Here is an 18,114-nt window from a genome sequence, read left to right as displayed (position 1 = left end):
AAACTGGCATTGCTGTGGACTTGACTGCAAGTCACCACCAATTAGCTGCTGCCCAGGGACTAGGGAGCACAGAGACTTGGGAAAAAACAGCCACTACTCATTAACTAAAAGGTGGTGTCTTGACAGGGGATTGCCTGGTTCTATCACAGCCCATTCCTTCTTGCATCTAAAGAAAAACCCATCGAACACCCTTATTTCAACAGCCTTCTCCATCTCATCCATGCCACAGGAATGCCTGCTTGCTCCCAACCTTTGGCAGCACTACCAGCATCCCAGCCCAGCATCATGGGAGGCAGCAAGTCACCACAACATACAACCTGCCAGAAAGGCAAAGCATGTGGGGCTGCCACATCCAACTGCAAATTGAACAGCTGGACCCCAGAGTGCAGCTCTGGTGCCAACAGCAATCTGGTTGGGAGGGTGGGATGGCAGTTGAGCTTTGCCTCTAGAGCCTCAAACCACAATGCTTCCTCCATAGGAAAGAGTGAAACAGAAAAAACCCAAACCTGGGCAGTGCTTAACTACCGCAGAACTCCAAAACAGCACATGATGGGATAGGAGGGAAGGGGCTGCACGGGGTTTTCCTTTTTTACAAAATTTCTTCTCATGGAATTTTATTCCCCCCCAGTGTTTCAAACATCAGTAATGTTAACAATCACTAAATTCCTTACATAATTACTTGAACTGCCCATAAAAATTATTTTGCAGTCTGCCTGAAAAAACCATTTTATTTCAAAAGGTAGCAGAATCAGTTTATAAGCAGAAAAAAAATCACTTTTTTTTTCCCGGCTCCTGCAGAACATAAGAGTTAATGGAATGGAAAAGAGACTTATGCCTTATTGATTAAAACAATTCTAATTATGCACAGAAGACCATTCCATGTTTCCAATAATACACTGACCAAAATGCACGAAATGCATAGTCAGATAAGCACAAAGTTTGGAGTTCATTGCTCAACATTGCTGCAACAAATGCCAGAATTTTATATATCCAATCACTGGAGGCGGTGGAATGTTATTATAACTACAAGCATATTCTAGGACGTGAAATAATAAATAAAACTAGAGAAATGTATTATTTATTTAAATTTAAAATTTTTCTAAAAGAGGCCCATGAAAAGCTGTGGACAGAGTAACACAATACTACAGCCAAACCACAGCAGCACTAAAATAATTGAGCAACAAAGAACAGTTTGTTCATTTTTTTCCCTTGCAAATCTCTCTCCCCCATCATTACTGTCTGAGGTGCCAGGCAATAATGTCACCAGTATCTTACAGTATGTCCTTTTTACCATCAAGTGCAAATACAGCATTACTAGACAACTTGTTAGGTGTTGGAAAGGCCAACTTTTCCCCAGCCCAATCTCTTCTGTGGTTTCTCAGTTGTTGGAAGTGTTTCACCTCTCTCTGAAAACAAATTAGGTGCAGAGAAGGACAGACAGACCTTACTCTTTGATGCTGAACCTCACCATGCTGACTTAGGGCTCCAGTGTTCATAGTCAGCCTCCAAGAGAGCATGCACTCTGTGATGGTGCTCCCTTATCCAAGAGAATATCACCTACCAAAGACAATGGATGAAGCTTGAGGGAGGAATGTGATGAATCTCTTCCCATCTATCCAAAAGACACCTCCTCAGATTCCAGACAATAACTGAGAGCAGGCAGATATTTCAAAACAACATCATATTGTGTCAAAACACACGGCTAAGATTACTGCTGCCTACCAAACTTGATACACATCCAGTAGGAAACAGGTCTATACACATGAAAACAGGCAACAAGGCATTACTCCACTGAAGGTTTAAAGAGAGCACTGCTGCATTTTGACCCTGCTCAGCTTTTTCTCTGCAATAGCAAGTTCGCCGACAAACACCCGTGAGCGCCGTCTCCTTCCTCCCCCGCGCTGGTGCCGCCGCCCGCGGCCAGGCGGGGTTCAGGCTCGCAGAAGGACAAGCTGGCTGGAAGCAGCTCAGCTCACTGACACATGGCTGTGGGGACTGTCTTTTGCTATCAGTAACGGACAACTCTCCTGTCTAGGCAAAGAAATATGAGAGCAAAAACACTGAAAAGGACATCAAAGTAGGGCTATTTTCCAGTTTCTGTAACTAAGGATAACATTGAAAATTCTACTGGGAGGACAGGAAGAAAGAAAAGATAATCTGACATGAAAATTGTAACACTGGAGCAAGATACACAAAAGTTCTTTTCATTGCAAAGAAGCAGTCAAAATGACATCTATATCTACACCTAAGGAAAACGTTGCTTTTGCCTTGAGGTGGCCTTGGCAATACACTGTTGCAAGCAAAAAGCAGTTTATCATTTTGGAGGAAATTCAAATCAATTTAATTTATTTGTCAATAAACTAATTTCTGCTTCTGATTTTGAAGACACACAGAGGGGAAACAGCCCTTGCCCTCCACTCCCCTCACCATACCTGCTCCTGGAAGTGGGGCAACAGGGACAGCACTTGGTGCTTCCTCTGCTGGTCACAGTCCCTGGAGAGCCTTCTGGCTCCCTTATGGCACACAGCAGACATTGTGTTGGTTGGGGAGATGGATGGAGCCTGTGAGGGGCAGCCCTGCCCTCCCTCCCTCAGCCCTTGCGAGCCCTTTGCCAACCACGGCCGACAGCAGCATCAGCACAAGTCGATACGTGAGCAGGCAGAGCTGCAGGGAGCCCCTAAACATGGCAGGAGCATGCCTCAGTATTGGATTAGAAGTTATCTGTGCATAAACACCCAGGAAAGTCTACCCTTTGAATACATCTGGAAGCTTCACACCCCAGCCCAGGACACACCCCCAGCTGGGGGACACTTTAAAACACACAGCTCTTCAGGATATCCACCTTTTGTCTGCCCTTTGGTAGCCATTGTCAAAAGCTGATTTTCATAAGTGAGCTACACCAGGTCTCACCCTGTGACACAAGCTCACACAGCTTAAACACACAAAATACAAAGGACCATCAGCACAAGCTACACCTGGCACTCACTCCACGAACAGATCAGAGCAAGCTGACAGGTTACCTCCTAATATTGACTTTGGTAACAATATATTTCTGTAATTAACTCATGGAGAGCTGATATACAGCAATTAAATCCATCAGATTTGCCTACCTCTTATATTGCACGGAGGAATTACATGCCAGAATGCCATTAAGGCAGGACACAAATTAACTAAGTAAATCCACCCTTCCTTGGGTCCCTTCATTCCTGCTTCCAGAAGAAGGGTCGGCACTGCTGCTTATTATGTGCATATAGTAAACAAATAGCTTATACAGACAAGTTGTTCTTAAAACAAATCAAAAGCACATCAAGTGAAACATGATCTAAAATAAGTCAGCAATATTTTAGGATATCACTGTTTCCCCTGGCACTTGAGGATGCTGCAGCTGCAGAAATTCCTCTAAAAAAATTCAAAAGAGCTTAAAGCTTATGCTTCCACAAAAAGAGGTTTTCAGACACAAATATACACACACACTCCATCACAGTAACCAGACCAGAACACTAGCACAGGAAAGCCCCTAGCCATACTTTAACATTTTGTTCATTTAACTGTATCAGCCAATATTTTTTTCTTGCTTCCCAACTATACCAGCAAAAACCCTACTGCAGAAGCCCTTCTAGTGGCTGCAAAATTTTTCTGCCTGTGTAAGGTTCTTTCACAGGACCTGGTTTAAGCAGCACCACCTAAAAATTCCTCTTGTACCCATAGAGGCACCTCTGGAGGAAGTGGTGAGATCAGGTAATGAAAGCATGCAGGTGGGAAGTGTGAAAGCAAAGGAGAGCATTGCATCAATCGAGCTTACATCTGCAGAAGAAGGGAGGAAGCAGTAACTGCCATCACACCACGTTAGTGCCAGCAGAAACTAAACTGCAAAGTCACAACACTTCTACAAGAAGTAACAGCAAGAAAACACTGCAGCAGGTCAGATTGACCAACTTTACTTTGATAGAGGTAACATTTTGTTTTCTATTTGGATTTTTGTCTCATGTTTTGTGTAATGTATAATCTTGAGAAACAAATGTTGCCTGAAAACATAAGTGTAAGCCATTCCATTTATGTCAAGTAGATACTAATGCTATTCCCCCCAAGAGATAAAGTGTCAGTTGTGTTAACTATTTCACTACTGATAAGATGCTTAGCACCATTTCTTTGCTAAAACCTACCTCAACTCCAAACCATCTGTAAAAGCCTCTTATAAGCAAAATCATCCATGTATTCTCCATCCAGTAAACAACTTTTCCACTCTTCCTAATGAGCATCCTTATAATACAGACTCATCCTGACTACATGAGAAGTACTCAATACTAAGAATAGAGAAGTGGGGGTTAGAAAACAACAAGAAAATTTAAGACAGATTCAGTACACTTCTAAAGATGTGCTTGTCTGTGTTTCCACTCAAATATAAGTCTTTTTTGTACTCCCTCCCTTTGTTTTTTTAAACCCCAGATCTGCTGCAGGTTATCCAGCCTGGCACATCACATCAACACAGAAACCAGTAAGGCCTGGCTGCAGAATTTAGGTCAGCTTGTCTGTAGAGTACATAAGGTCTTGCACACAGCCATGAATTTCCTAGTAATGCTTCAATAATCCCTCTTCATCCTGCTATGCAGCTATTTCACTAGTAGCTGCTAGCTTTCCTCTAACTCCCCAACAAAGACTCTCCACAGGAGGGATGTTTGCAGGCAAATGAGCCACTATCTCTTCCTTGGGAAGCAGGAAGCTGGTTGTTGAATCAAATAAATGCTGGTTCTTATTTCCCAAGACAAAAAAAAAAAAAAAAAAAAAAAATAAAGCGAAGTATCCCAATGCCTGCTAGAAAAAGACTCCCTTTTTTTAACCACACAAAGAAAGATATAGTCAGATAGAGATGGAAATTACCGCTAGAACATTAGGAATAATTTTCTTAACAGATTATTTAAACAAATCCTCACTGCTTCCACTTGGGCCAGTAAATAAAAAAATAACAAAAATGTGACTAATAAATTCAGACAGTCTAAGCACAGATGCTGGTATTTCTGGAGAGAAAGTATCACTCAAGGTAAAGAAATACGACCTCTTCAAAGAATTCTTCCCTCTAAAAGTGAATTGCATGCCACTGCCAACCCAAGTCCACATAAGCAGTAGCCCGGTTCTTAAGGGATTTCTAAGGGTACGTAAAAATATGCAAAATATCTTCAGAACATGGTCCTCAGAGCAGAAGTTCCATATAAACTGGAAGATAAAGTTACATAAGAAAAAAAAACACAAAAACAAATCAAATACAATAAATCAAAACCTTTAACTTCTCTGTCTTCATACAAGATGAGCCAAACTAAATCTTCTTAAGTATGACAATATGAAAGATATGAATGCAAGAAAAAATACCAATTTCCATGAACAGTTATGGAAATCTCAACAAATAAAAACACGTTAGCAAGCTGACAGTCAGTTTTGTCTAAAACCCATCAGGGCTGATACCTCTCTGTGCTCCATGGTTCCCACATAACATTGTGCTCCTCAAAAGCTGGCGCTTAAGCCTCCCTACTAGAAGAAAGAATAAAGCTGAGGAAAAAAACTCTTCCCCCTCAATTGCTCTTCAGCATTCAAACATTTTTTAAGAGCATTCCTAGTCCATTCTTTCCAACTCACATGAAGCCTAGAAACAGGTGTTTGCAAACACGTACTGAGGTGTACTGCACATTAGATGTGTAAATCAAATACCCCAGAAAACATTTCTTTATGTTTACCTCAGATCTGTTACAGAACTCGGACGTATAATATGCACCCGTGCTAGGCCCACAGATGATATGGTTGTCCTTACTGGGCCACTATTGCATCACACGTTAGCAAGACCTTTAAGGAACTATTTTTATAACTAATGATCATCCATAACTTCAGCTTGGCATCAGACAACTTTTGCCATTACTAGCTCAGTACCTGATCAGGCTGTGCTTCTCCACCTTCCTCCTCTGGCTTCAGCTGGGCTGAGTGCTGGCTCCTGAAGGCTCCAGTGACAGGAATACCAAGCCAGGCTCTGAAGGTCACTCTCTCATTTTGACAAGCGCCAGAGACTCTTCCTGTATAAAAACAAACTGCTGTTAGTAAAACTGGCCAAATAAAGTATTTATGGTAGCAGGGTGTCAAGAAGAATGCCACTCTGCAACATAGAAGCAAATGTTAGTCATACTTCTGCTGACAGCATTTCATCTCTGGGGAAGACTTAACACATCCTTATTTTAATAATTTCAGAACTACTCTAAATGAGTTGTCCTGTTCTTGAAGAGCATAGATCCCAAACCAGCAATCTGTCATTTCCCACATATTTTCTTAAACATATCGGCTTATCCTAACTTAACCAAGAACACTGCTATTTCTACATCATCACTTCCCTATACCACCACAAAAGCCAGACCCAAACCCAATGATGTGGTAGCTGCACCCCGTATGTGCTACACACAACCACTTTGATCACACTTGAAGTGCTGCATTACAGCAGCACGTCAGGCAAGCAGACCATCTTGAGCCAATGAGCTGCTTGGAAAAACCTCAGAAAAACACCTCTATCCTCCAGGACAAACAAAACAGAAAAGGAATGGAATTCTGCCCCTCCCTCTTCAGCCCAAAACTTCCACCAGCCAAGACCCAGCATGGCTGCCTCCACCTCCAGACATCCAGAGGCTCCAGAGCTCTGCAGAGCCTGCAGATGGAAAGCGACAACTCAGCAAAACGAACAGCCAGCCTCCAGCAGGTAATTCATGAATATTTATTTTAGTTTGTTGCTTATTAAGTACACCTTGTTATAAATCAAGTATTTTACAGTAATTGCCTCCAATCAACAAACACAGGGAAAGCTGCTATGTAAACCAAATCTGCTCCATATCCAAAATGAGTCCCCTAGCAACAGGCAGGATGCTACAGGACTCTCAGTGCACAGCCAGCTGCCTTGCTGCCCTTCTTGTGTCTCTCCTGCCCTGGCTGCACCCCAAGGCCTTCCGAGCACAGCACGCTGTGCCAGGGTGCAAACACAAGCACAGCAGGTGCTCGCTGCAAGGCTAGCAAGCCCCAGGCACACCGTACGGAGGCAGCCCCCAGTGTGGAGGATGCTCCACAGCCAAGGCTCAAAGGCAGGGACAACCAGCTGCATCCCCTGCTTCAGCCCCCAGCCCAGCAGCAGCCGCAGCAGAGCACAGGTCTGCGCCCAGCACCAAGTGCAGTGCACTCACCCACCCGAGCTGCTCCCTAATCACTGCAGCAAATAACGAAAACCAACCTCCTCCACACACATCTCACTCTTAAATTTTTTCTGAAGCTTTTTCAGGGCTGGCACCCACTGGCACTCAGGAACAAACCCCGTGTCAGGCTTTCCACTGAGAGCATTTTAAAGGTCAGCAGGAACCTGCTGTTCCAGGTTTCTTCTTAGCAGTGGAGACCCAGGATGGGGAAGATACTGTCAAATCCTCAAATAAAATATGCCTCTTATAGAATTTCCTTCTTCAAAAGGGTCGGGGTGGTCAAGTGGTCTCAGGAGAAGTAAATCCCTTTATGCAGCATTCATGACCAAAACTGGAGTTTTCAAAGACCGTTGGTTTTTAAATACTTGGAAGAAAAAAGCTGTGACTAGATAATTTCCAGTCTATTGCAAGTCGGCTTCAGAACAGACCTCTGGATGTTACTTGAGGTCTAACAGAAAATGCTCTCGTAGCCACAGGGTCATTCACCTTGCCTGTTCCTACAGCTTTTTTTTCACAAGGTCAGAGACCTACCTAGTAAGGGCCTAAACAAAGCTGACCACACCTTCCAGTCCCTCCTCAGCAGCCACCCCAAAGGCAACAAACAGTTTCTGAAAACAAGTCAAAGGCATTCCCACTTCCAAAGTAGGAGGGCTGTGTTTTTTGACAATGTATCAGCATTAAGAAAAGGTGTCAGGAGAGGCTAAACAGCACCACCATCACACTTGGTAAGGCATGGACGAACAGGAGAGCTTGTCTTCAAGAGGAGTCACAATCTGAAAGACTGCTGAGGTCCAACACCACCACCCTCCCCCTCCCAGAGTAGGCTGAGCACATGGGATGGATCACACCTGGTGGAGATGGAGGGAAATAAATGACAAAACACTTATAAAATTTGGTCTACAACAAAACAAAACAAAAACCAAACCAAAAACCAGCCTAAAGCAGAAATTCTTACATAAATCATAGCCAAGACCAGTAAGGGAGTCTCCCCCGCAATTCTTGCCACAAAAATTCTCATGGATTTTGTTCCCAATCCCATTTGACATATTCTCACTTTATGCTACTTCTTTCACCTCCCTCTCCCTCAATTTATTAAAACAAAGCAATATCTTTCTTACAGGAACCTCTGCTCTGATACAAGAATACACACAAACACACACTGGTCTAGTCAGTATGTGGAACAGTGGCTATGAAGGAGATAAAAGAGAAGTGATACATGCGCTCCTTATTTAAACCTAGTACCCTTTGGCACTCCTTCCCTTCAATACTTTTCTTTCAGGGCCCTACAGTATAGGGAAAGACTTAAACCCCATTCACACTGGGGTGCTGGCATCAACCAGTGCCAGTTTTATCTGCATCACGGCCAGGCACTTGGCACTTCAGGCATAACACGTGCAACCTCCAAATGCCACGTCCTATATACTGTAGCCTACATGAGGCTGCCTTCATTTGCACAGTCACTTGATCAAACATCTTTTCCACTAAGGAAAACAATACTTCCGATGCATTTAACAGGGATTGCATTTAACAGAGAAACAATCATTGCTAACAGAGTGAAAAAAACAAACCATGCACTTAGAGCAAATTATTATGAATTCTGTAAAGAAAGAAGAAGGGAAATCACAGCATTTTGGAGAAGTAGAGATTTAGGGGGAAAAAAACAAAAACAACCTCAGCTAATTAAATAAGTGAAGCAGTTCCAGTCATTACAGGTTTAATTTCAGCACAACGGAGTATTCTACATGTATCTCCAAATACCTAGACAACAGCAGACATTTGACAATCACTTCAGTTAAAACACCATCTTCCTCCTTTGCTACTCCATAAGAAAAACAACAAACCACCACACAGGAAAAGTGTCATGCCATCAAGAGAGAAGAAAAACCCCAGCACAGATATCTACTGTAGAAGTATTGTCAAAAGTAACCTAACCAGATAAATGTCAGATTTTGTTGCTATCTCTGAGTGAAGTTTTGCAGTCAGCTGAAGCTGATCTGTGGCCACCCTGGTACTTAACATTCCCACTCTCTCCCCTGCTGTGTGCCCTCGAGAGGTGTCTTGCCCAAAGCTGAACTTCCACTTTCAACAGTAGCACAAGCTCAAATTTGCTCCAGCTGGTCTTGAAACTACACTCCCTTTGGAAAGCACCTTAGGCATTGCTCCTACTCCAGAGGAGCCTACAGGATCTTCCGAGTTCATTGCCCACTCTACGGCCTCACTGCAGCTTTTCACATGACACCCAACACCCCCTCTCTTTCAGGAGCTCCCCGTAATTCTTTCCTTCTCTTTGTAGCCACCTCCTCTTCAGGAGCTGTGTGCAAACTTCTCCCTGCTTCCTCTCTTCTGCTGCAGAAGGCAGGAATATAACCAAGACATCAACAAATCAAACCTTGCTGGTCAAGGAAGCAAAACTTCTACACGTAACTTGGTGTTTGACCCACAGGCAATAAGAGAAGGGGCTACTGCTGGTAGCTCTGGTATTACATTCTTTAGCAGACAGCAAGCCAGATCTAAGATCTTACAAGTTCAGACAGCAGGCAGGTAAATAATCAGACACTGAAGAGGTCTTAACACGGATGAGGTGACAGAAATCAGCAGCTATCAGAGTGCAGAAGGCCGTCATCCTCTCTTCATTCACGAAAGAGCAGAGGAGCAGCACTCTGCTCCTTGCACTGACCAGCTGCACACCGGTTGTGCCCAGGCTGCTCCGGGCCACTGTCACATGGACAGACCACAATTTTACAATACAAATCAGGCACCGCAAGTCAAAACCAGGCTTATACCAATTCAACCCATAAGCTTTAAGTACCCATCACATTTGCTGTAATGAACACAGGGGTCTGCATTATTTTGCAACGGGCTTTCAAACTGAGTGCAAACTGGGAGAACCTGGCCATTCCACTCTGAGCATGAAAGCGGCGTTTCTAGGATGAGACGCTCTCAGTCAAACAAACAGAGTTCATACACGTTCCACATGCAGAACAGTACACAGAACCTCATGCTTTATGATTTTTACATTTTCTCACACTTACCTAAACAATTTTATTATCTCCTTTTCTTTGCCACACTGTTACTATTTTCTTTTGTATTTTTGCATGCCTCTCATGTTTTTATTTTCAGGCTTTACTATCTTTGTTCTCCTGTAACTCTGGCCCTAGTGTTTCTTTCTTTAAAATCTGGTTGGGTTAAACTGATCAATGACAATAAAGACACTCTTAAATTCACCTTTAAATCTAGGTACATCCTAAATCAACTTACATTAAAAATAAACATAGTGTAAACACAGATTTTAAACACTGGAAATAGAATCTTGTCCAAACCAGTGTATTTTTCATCTTCCTGATTTATTATTTATATTATTTTGTCTCTCACTCAGTCCACTCCCTTTTCCAAGAGCCACTTTTCCTCTATTATTCTTCTGTTAGATACTTTCTTATCTACTTTCCATTGGAACACCAGCACTGATTAAACTCACATTTTCTGCAGCACCAACAAGCATTTATGTCTCCGCATTCCTCTACTTTCTTTTTTGCAGAGCCTACAGATTTGTTGTCAGGATAGGAAAGGAGAGGAGCAGAACTATCAAGCCGGTCTTCCCTTGCCAAGGAGGTAAAACTGTGAAGAAATTTACTAAGGGTTATAAAATGGCAAACATTACTTTAAAAACTCAAGTGCAAAGTTTCATTTCCCTTTTGTTAGTTCCTCTTCTAAGCTAGGTGCATTAGGCTTTATTTCTTAATTTAATTAGCCAGAAAGCAAGTACATAAAAGTTTCTGGATGGCAGCCATTGAGAGGAACCCTGTACGTAGACTTCTCAGTTTGTATTTTTAAACACCAGTCAGATTAACCGTGAAGTCTGGTTCCTCTGAGCATCTCTGATGAAGGCAATTGCTAATGCATGTGGAAAGTGTGTAACCATAGTGGTGCTTGGAAACAAAGCAAGCTACTGCACTATCTCTAACACTTCTCACTCAAGTTTCAGTGCAAACACTGTCAGACCAAAGTAATTCCTACCCTCCCTTTCCATGATCTGTACACAAACTACCATTTACAAATATTCAATATGGACTTCTTTTTTAATTATTCACTGACATTTGCATTGGTTTAGTGAACAAATTTATACTGAACAATCCAAATGACATCAGCTTAACAATGTGTTCCTCTGTGCAGGACTGCAAAGGCAACAAAATGTCTATTACATAACACTTCTGTATAAAATATTAATATTAGCAGAGGAAGCTTTTGAACTGAAAGGTCATTTTAAATGATTAACAAATCAGTGTTGTATAAGCTTGATTATTTAAATCAGTGTATTTGAGACAAACAACGAACCATACATTTTATTGACAAAATATGACAAAATCAACTTTCTATGTGCACATATCAAAATATATCCATCTCTAGCACACACACCTTCAGCAAGCCTGTACTAGAGTAACTGCAGGCATCAGTGTTTTTTATACAACTTGTCACACCAGCTGAAAGGGTGTAAGTTTCCTTTCCTTCCTATCCTGCAACAGCTGAAGAACAAATATTCAAACTCATATTCATAAACGCATACACACTTGTCTTCTTAGAGCTATAATCCCAGGTTGGAAAAATCACAACAGCAAGAGTAAAGTGCTTCAAACGAAGTCCACATAAAAAACCCCATTGTTTTTAGCAATCATGATGGTATCTGTGGCATTGGCCAGACCTGAAAACACTAGAGGTGTGGCAGCCCTGGCTTCTGTAGGACTCGAAGGCAATCAGGAATACCTTTTATAGAGAAACTTGTCTCAGTGCTGACTTGTAAAGAATGAAGTTCAAAGGAGGAAAAAAAGACAACCCTACATCTTGGCTGAGGCTTTGTAGCCATCAGGTTACATGGGGACAGGTAGGAGCCTGCTTTATCACAAGGGCTACAAAGAGCCTTCATGTTTGGCTTTCTCCTTTCTCTGTGTATCTTTACATAATGAATCCAGGGACAGGGTTCATCTAGAGTATCACTGGTCTCCAGTAGATGGTCTCATTGTATTTATAAGTTCCATGTGAGTGTCACAGGTGAGACATCTAATAAAGCAACAGACATCTGTATTTAGTCGGCCGCATCCACGGTCTAATCATTCAGTGGAAATCATCAGGAGATGTGACTTAGACAGAAAAATCCTGAGCAAGTGAACAGAGAGATTTTAAAACTCCAGTTAGGGAATTGTGCAATTTTTTTTTCACATTTATATGCACAGCAAACAGTTTGAAGGGATATTTGATTGGAAAAAGGTAACAACAGCACCTGATGATCTGTTATGCCCACCCCTTGGGTCTGAGAAATCTTCCATTGCAACTTTCTGTTCTTCAAAGGAGACCTTCATAAGACAGAACACCTGAGATGACTAACTTTTGACAAAAAGACCATATACACAGAGGGTGTTTTTTTTCAACACTAACAAGAAGCAAGGCAGATCACAAGAATCAGATCATTTCTTCTTCTATTGATCACACAATACAAAATGGAAGACCACGATGAATAAAGGCAAATACTATCCTCACCCACTACTGATTGCCACATGCTTTCAGCCGGGTTATTTTTTTCTGCTTCTTAATCCGAGTTACCTTCAACTAAAAAAGACTCTCTGAAAAGAAAAAAATCTCAGCAACAACTATCTTTCCTCTGCCTCTAAGGGTGGGTGTATTTTACACCATGATTGCTTTTCAAGTCTCGAATATCACAACTACTTCAATCTCAGGACAAATCACTTCCGAGGAAAGAGCTCAAGGGGAAAGAAGGAAAATTGGTTTTGAGGCTACATGAACAATGTGTTTTTGTATCCTGACTTATACTTGAAGAGGAGGAAGAAGAAAAATGAAGGTGTTTCTTCTTAAATGGTTCCAACAAATGACTCCTTGGTGCAGCCATACTTTCTTCCCATGCTACTGCTTTCTTCCAAGTGTTGGGCAAAAGTGGCATTTTGCTGGCTTGATTCCAAGAAAACAAACTTTCTCCTTCCAAAGATATCTCCCTGAACACTCTGGCAGCTGCTACATGAATGTCTTTTAGCTTCTCTTCCTATCCATCTCCTGAAGGAGGAGAGGAACCTGTTCTTGCAAGACTGGAAAAATACAACTGAAAGCAACATAGAAATAAGTGAAAAGAGCTTCAATTCTTTTAATTAAATAAATTTGCGGTGAGAGAAAGATTGAAGCAGTGTCAGTTCAAATTAACAATGTGGAAATTAGTACTACTGATGGTATTAGTGAGTGCCAACTTGACTTGTGACGCACTTTTCTTTTTAACATGCCAAACCCAAGATGATTCTCAAGAAGTTAAACACTAGAAATACTGGCTTTGTTATGTCCTAAATTTGTTTGGAATCTCTGAGGGGAAAAAAATCATTTGGCAACCAATCAGTACCTATTCTTTATTATACAGTTAAAAGAAAATTGCATTCAATTCGCTCAGACCAAAAGATCTTGAGCCAAATCCATCCCCAATGCAAGCAAGTCAAACTTTTAAAAAATATAGCTCAAAGTGTTCTCAAGGTGAGAGGTACAGAATAACTTTGAAATACTAATTACAATCTCTTCTACAAAATATAATGCTGCTAACTGCTAGAAAACTGTATTTCACAAACAACCTTCTTCATATCTCAGCCCTGTGTAGGCCCACAGCACCTCAACATCACGGCCAACAATAAACACTTTCAAGATCAAACAACTTTACTGCAACCTTATGCATGTGTGTGTACCCATGAAACTATACATATGTGGAAAATAAGCATGGACATAAGTCTCTGCATGGTGAAGTCCACAGACTTTTCACTGCTCGTTATGAAAAAAAAAATGTTTAAAATGTCAGTTATGCAAAAGCACAGACAAGTCTTTATATAAATGTAAGGTTTCTGCAGAAAAATATTCCCGTGTTTCTTAAATCATCAATAGCTTTTTATTTTTATGTTGGCTAGGATATAATCTTCCCACCAGCAAGAGACGTAAATTAATAAATAAAACAGAAAGAAAAAAAAGAAAACAAAAGGAGAACTCTGCAGCCTCATTTCAATGCTAGCAAGAAATGGAGAAATTTAAGCAGCAGAAACTGAAATGTTTTGTTCTTTACACTTTATGTTACATATGTAACATTTCAGTATAACATAAATACTGTTAATTGTGTTTTATGAATATTTAGGGATCTACAGCAACTTTATGAATTAATTGGAAGATAAAGACTGCTTTTTTGAAAAGAAATTAAAAACCTTCAGAGTTCATTATTTTGTAAAATACTAACTCTGAAACTCCCTTTTTTTTTTCCACTCAGTTGAGAAACTTGTTTACTGAGTTCTATCATGTTCCTCCATTTGTGACTCAAGCTACTTCTCAGCAAAACAGCCGTGAACAGCTACACACTGATAAAATGCTTTAAACCTCAGAACACAAATTCATCCTCAGTGATCACAGTATCCATGTACCTGTATCAAAACACTTCTCTAGCTCTTAGAGGTGCAAAGGGAGACCCTGCGCTGATGTGCTGAGTCAGCACTCTGCCGGTAAGGCATCCCAAGCCAACTCACAAGTACACCACAAAAGCAGGACCTGACACAGCAGCTGGTGCTATAAGAAAACACACCGGGGGAAAGAAACTCAGGCAGTCATACAGGGCCTGATTCAAAAGCCACTTACTCCCACTGGCTTTAGCAGACTTTGAATGGGACCTCAATACACAGAAGGAATGGGAAGACCTAGAGAATTTAAAAGAACCAACTTCAATGTAGGAAATTTCAATACAGTCACTTCTAAAAAACTGCACCAAGCCACAACACACACAGCTGCAAGCGCTTCCTCCCTATCCAAGCATGCAGTCATGAAAAGTGTCCATACATAGGAGGCACAGTTGTCATACCCCTGTAGCACCACTTACGTATTGCTACACAAGAGAAGGAGGCTTGTCTGAGGCAACAGGCACACAGGGCTAAGAAAAAACTGGATTACAAGAACGATATTTCATGTGTATAGCTATGCGTCAGTGCAATGTACACTAGTTAATCTTTCCCGAGTGCTTTCACTCTCTTTGCATTGTTATTATACAGGTTGGGTCCTATTAATAATTACCTTCCTGTGACGGCAGCGTGCAGACTTTCTCCGTTGCTGGTACTGCTGCTTTAGAATTCTTTCTCCAGGTCTGAACACACTGGACAGACTACTGTCCCCTCAAGGATGTCAGGACTGGGATGGATATCTATGTGCATACCTGGATCTTACAAAACAAATGACAGCTTAATGCTGCTCCTCTCCTCACATTATCTCACCTAGCCATCGTAAACTTTGAATCTTTGCATCAAAGTAATCACAATTGCAAATAACGGCATCTATTTATTATTCCCTGCTGTTATGTGCAACACACAGCAAAAAACAGACAAGTGTTTTTTCACACTAGGCAAGATACAGGTTTACTATAAGGAGTATACTATAAATGCAATGCTTGCCTAGAGACACAGGAGAAAATTGTGTATAGTAAAGAAAATATAGCCATGGTAGCATATTCCTGGGTCAGGACCTCATAAATCAGTTTCAACTAACAATAAAAGGCTTATAGGGCATTTGTAAGGCACAAAGAATGAATAGGATCCTGGCCTCTGAGTAAGACTTGGTGAATTAATTTGACAATCAAGAGCCAATAACACAACACTAACCTTCTATAATACCAATCTTTACCCTAAGTTTGAAGAAAGGGGGTTTCCTTTGCCTGCAGGAAGAGGGGAGGAGAAAAAAAACCACTACCACCAATAAAAACAACAAACAAAACAAAACAGAAATAAAAAAGGAAGAAAATAAACCAACACAGAGAAAGCTACTTAGCTACACCATCTGGGAAGAGAGTGCTTTTTTGATAGCTCAGAGCTGTGGGTTTAAAATCTCAGCATCGTTTCTGCAAATTAAGCCCTCTCTCACGAACAAGGGGGCACAGCCATTCCCCACCTTCAGTTTTAGAGGCAGAAAAGATGATCCTTTCCTATCATGGCTGACAGACATAATGCTGAAAAAACCCAATATGTTTCTCTAGTTTTGGGGGTTTTGTAAAGCTGTAACTGACTTATAAGTAGCAGGTACCCCAAAGTGCTCTCTGCACCAGCAGCTAAGTCAAGTAAACATCACTTTCAGCACCACCATTACAGGAAGTACTGCTAAGACTTATTCCACCAAACAACAGGCTGGTTACCACTACCGTCCTCCATTTTCAAGTCTGAGTAACCTACCTCATGGCTCTTACACACTGGGAGCGTCCAGATGAGAAACTGCCACGGGCTGCTGGCGTACAGTACACGTAGAGCCTGCATCCCCCCAGTGACCGCAGACCAGCTTCCCTAAAGGATGCTGGGCAAGTCACAAGCCTTCTGCGCCTGAATTCGTATTTGTTTAAGAGCACTGGCAGCACTTGTAACGGGGACGGGGGAGAAATGGAGGCTGCAAGACAGGAGCTGTCGTGCCAGGCTCAGGGATCCTAAAGGAGCAGGAGTCGGTATTGCCACGTACTGGGGAGCAGGGGGAAGGGAGGAGACGCGCCTCGACGAAACAGAGATGGCTATCTGACAAGGGCTGGTTTTGTCCTGAAGATGTGCTTTATTGACTGGCTTGGGCCGTTTAATCTGCGTGTGCTGCAACACCAAGCACAGCTGACCCCACACAAAAGCCCCACAGCTGTTGGCCCCCACACGGGTCGGATCCCACCCCAATGGTCTCGAAAGGGGCTCGCTGTTCCAGCCACATTCCCCAGCAGCACGCTGTACTCCCAGACCCGCAGCCGGGCCGGCCCCGCTGTCGCCACTCGCCCCCCGCACATGCGGGCACATCCTGCGTGGATGCGCATCCCGCGGGAAGCACCGCGACGAGCCGCAGCCGCCCCTCGGCGTCCCACCGGCAGCTGCGTCCCTGAGCTACACCGGCGCTGGCAGCAACACCAGCGAACCAGCCCAGGCCGGTCTGCACGCAGGGAAAAAAAAAAAAAAAGGAAAAAAGGAAAAGAGAAGCGTGACGGAAAGCGCGGGGAGGGAGCGGTGCGGCTGCCGATGCCGCCCCCTCCCCGCGGCCCCTCCGCCGCCTGCCCGCTCGCCCCCCGCGCCCGCCTCACCTCAGGGACGGCTCCGCGGGCTGCGGACCCCGAGAGCCGCCCGGCCGAGCCGAGCCGTGCGCACGGCGGGCGCGCAGACCTTCTCCGCGCGGTCACTGCCGCGGCGCTGCCATGCGGGCGGCGGCGGGCGGGCAGAGCAGGGGGCGGCGGGGCGGGCTGGGCTCCGGGCAGCTCCTACCAGCGCCCTACAACGCGCACCCGCATGGCTCGGCGAGCGGACAGCACCGGCTGCCGGCGGCGGCGGGGCCAGGCGGGCGAGCGGCGGCCAATGGCTCCCGCGGCGCCGCGCATGTGAGGGCCGGGCCGGGCCGGCCCCGCCCGCCCCTCGCCCCCCGCGCAGCCGCCGCGCTCAGGTGGCCGCGGGCCCCGCGCCCCCAGGGACGGGGCGAGCGGTGGGCGAGTCCCCGTGGGGGGACGCCGAGAGGTGGCCGCGGGGCGCAACGGGAGCGAAAACGCCTGGTGGCAAAGCCAGGCGTTTGTTTTCGTTGTGCAGGTAAATGAAACCTAGTGCGTGAGGTGAATAAAAGAGCGACAAATTGAAATTGCGTGGTTTAATTACTAAAATATTACCTGGGGGGAGAAAAAAGTTAATTTTCTTGCGTCTGCCTTGAGCCCTTGAGGGAACCAGAAAGTCGAAGGCGGTGTTAGCCCGGGCGGGGGGCGGCACCGCTGGGATTGCAGGGACGGATTCCTCCCCGGCGGCTCCAGAGGCTGAGCACAGCGGGCTGAGGAAGAAGCCGAACTGACCCTGATTCTCACCTCAAAATCCATTAGAAACTTTTTTCCTCCTTTAACTGAAAAAAA

At 43.7% G+C, this 18,114-nt stretch overlaps 1 protein-coding gene across 3 annotated transcripts in view; it reads right to left on the bottom strand.

Annotated features, from left to right (window-relative positions):
- The window catches only part of LRRC8D (leucine rich repeat containing 8 VRAC subunit D), a 56,308-nt gene that overhangs the window by 31,703 nt on the left and 6,491 nt on the right, over positions 1 to 18,114 (bottom strand). For 2 of the 3 annotated variants that reach the window (XM_027712357.2, XM_027712347.2), the window contains exons 1-2: positions 17,311 to 17,537; positions 5,917 to 6,056 (exon numbers count right to left, since the gene is read on the bottom strand). The gene's annotated coding sequence lies outside the window, so the exon portion shown is untranslated. Of the gene's footprint in view, positions 1 to 5,916; positions 6,057 to 17,310; positions 17,538 to 18,114 lie in introns of those variants that run through there. The other variant, XM_027712362.2, reaches the window with a different exon arrangement.

The sequence above is a fragment of the Pipra filicauda genome, unplaced genomic scaffold (genome assembly GCF_003945595.2).
Source record: "Pipra filicauda isolate LSUMZ 115617 unplaced genomic scaffold, ASM394559v2 scaffold112_size3218982_pilon, whole genome shotgun sequence".
NCBI classification, from domain to species: Eukaryota; Metazoa; Chordata; class Aves; order Passeriformes; family Pipridae; genus Pipra; species Pipra filicauda.
The sequence above is the reverse complement of the archived record's forward strand: the minus strand, read 5'-3'. Positions and strand labels throughout refer to the sequence as shown.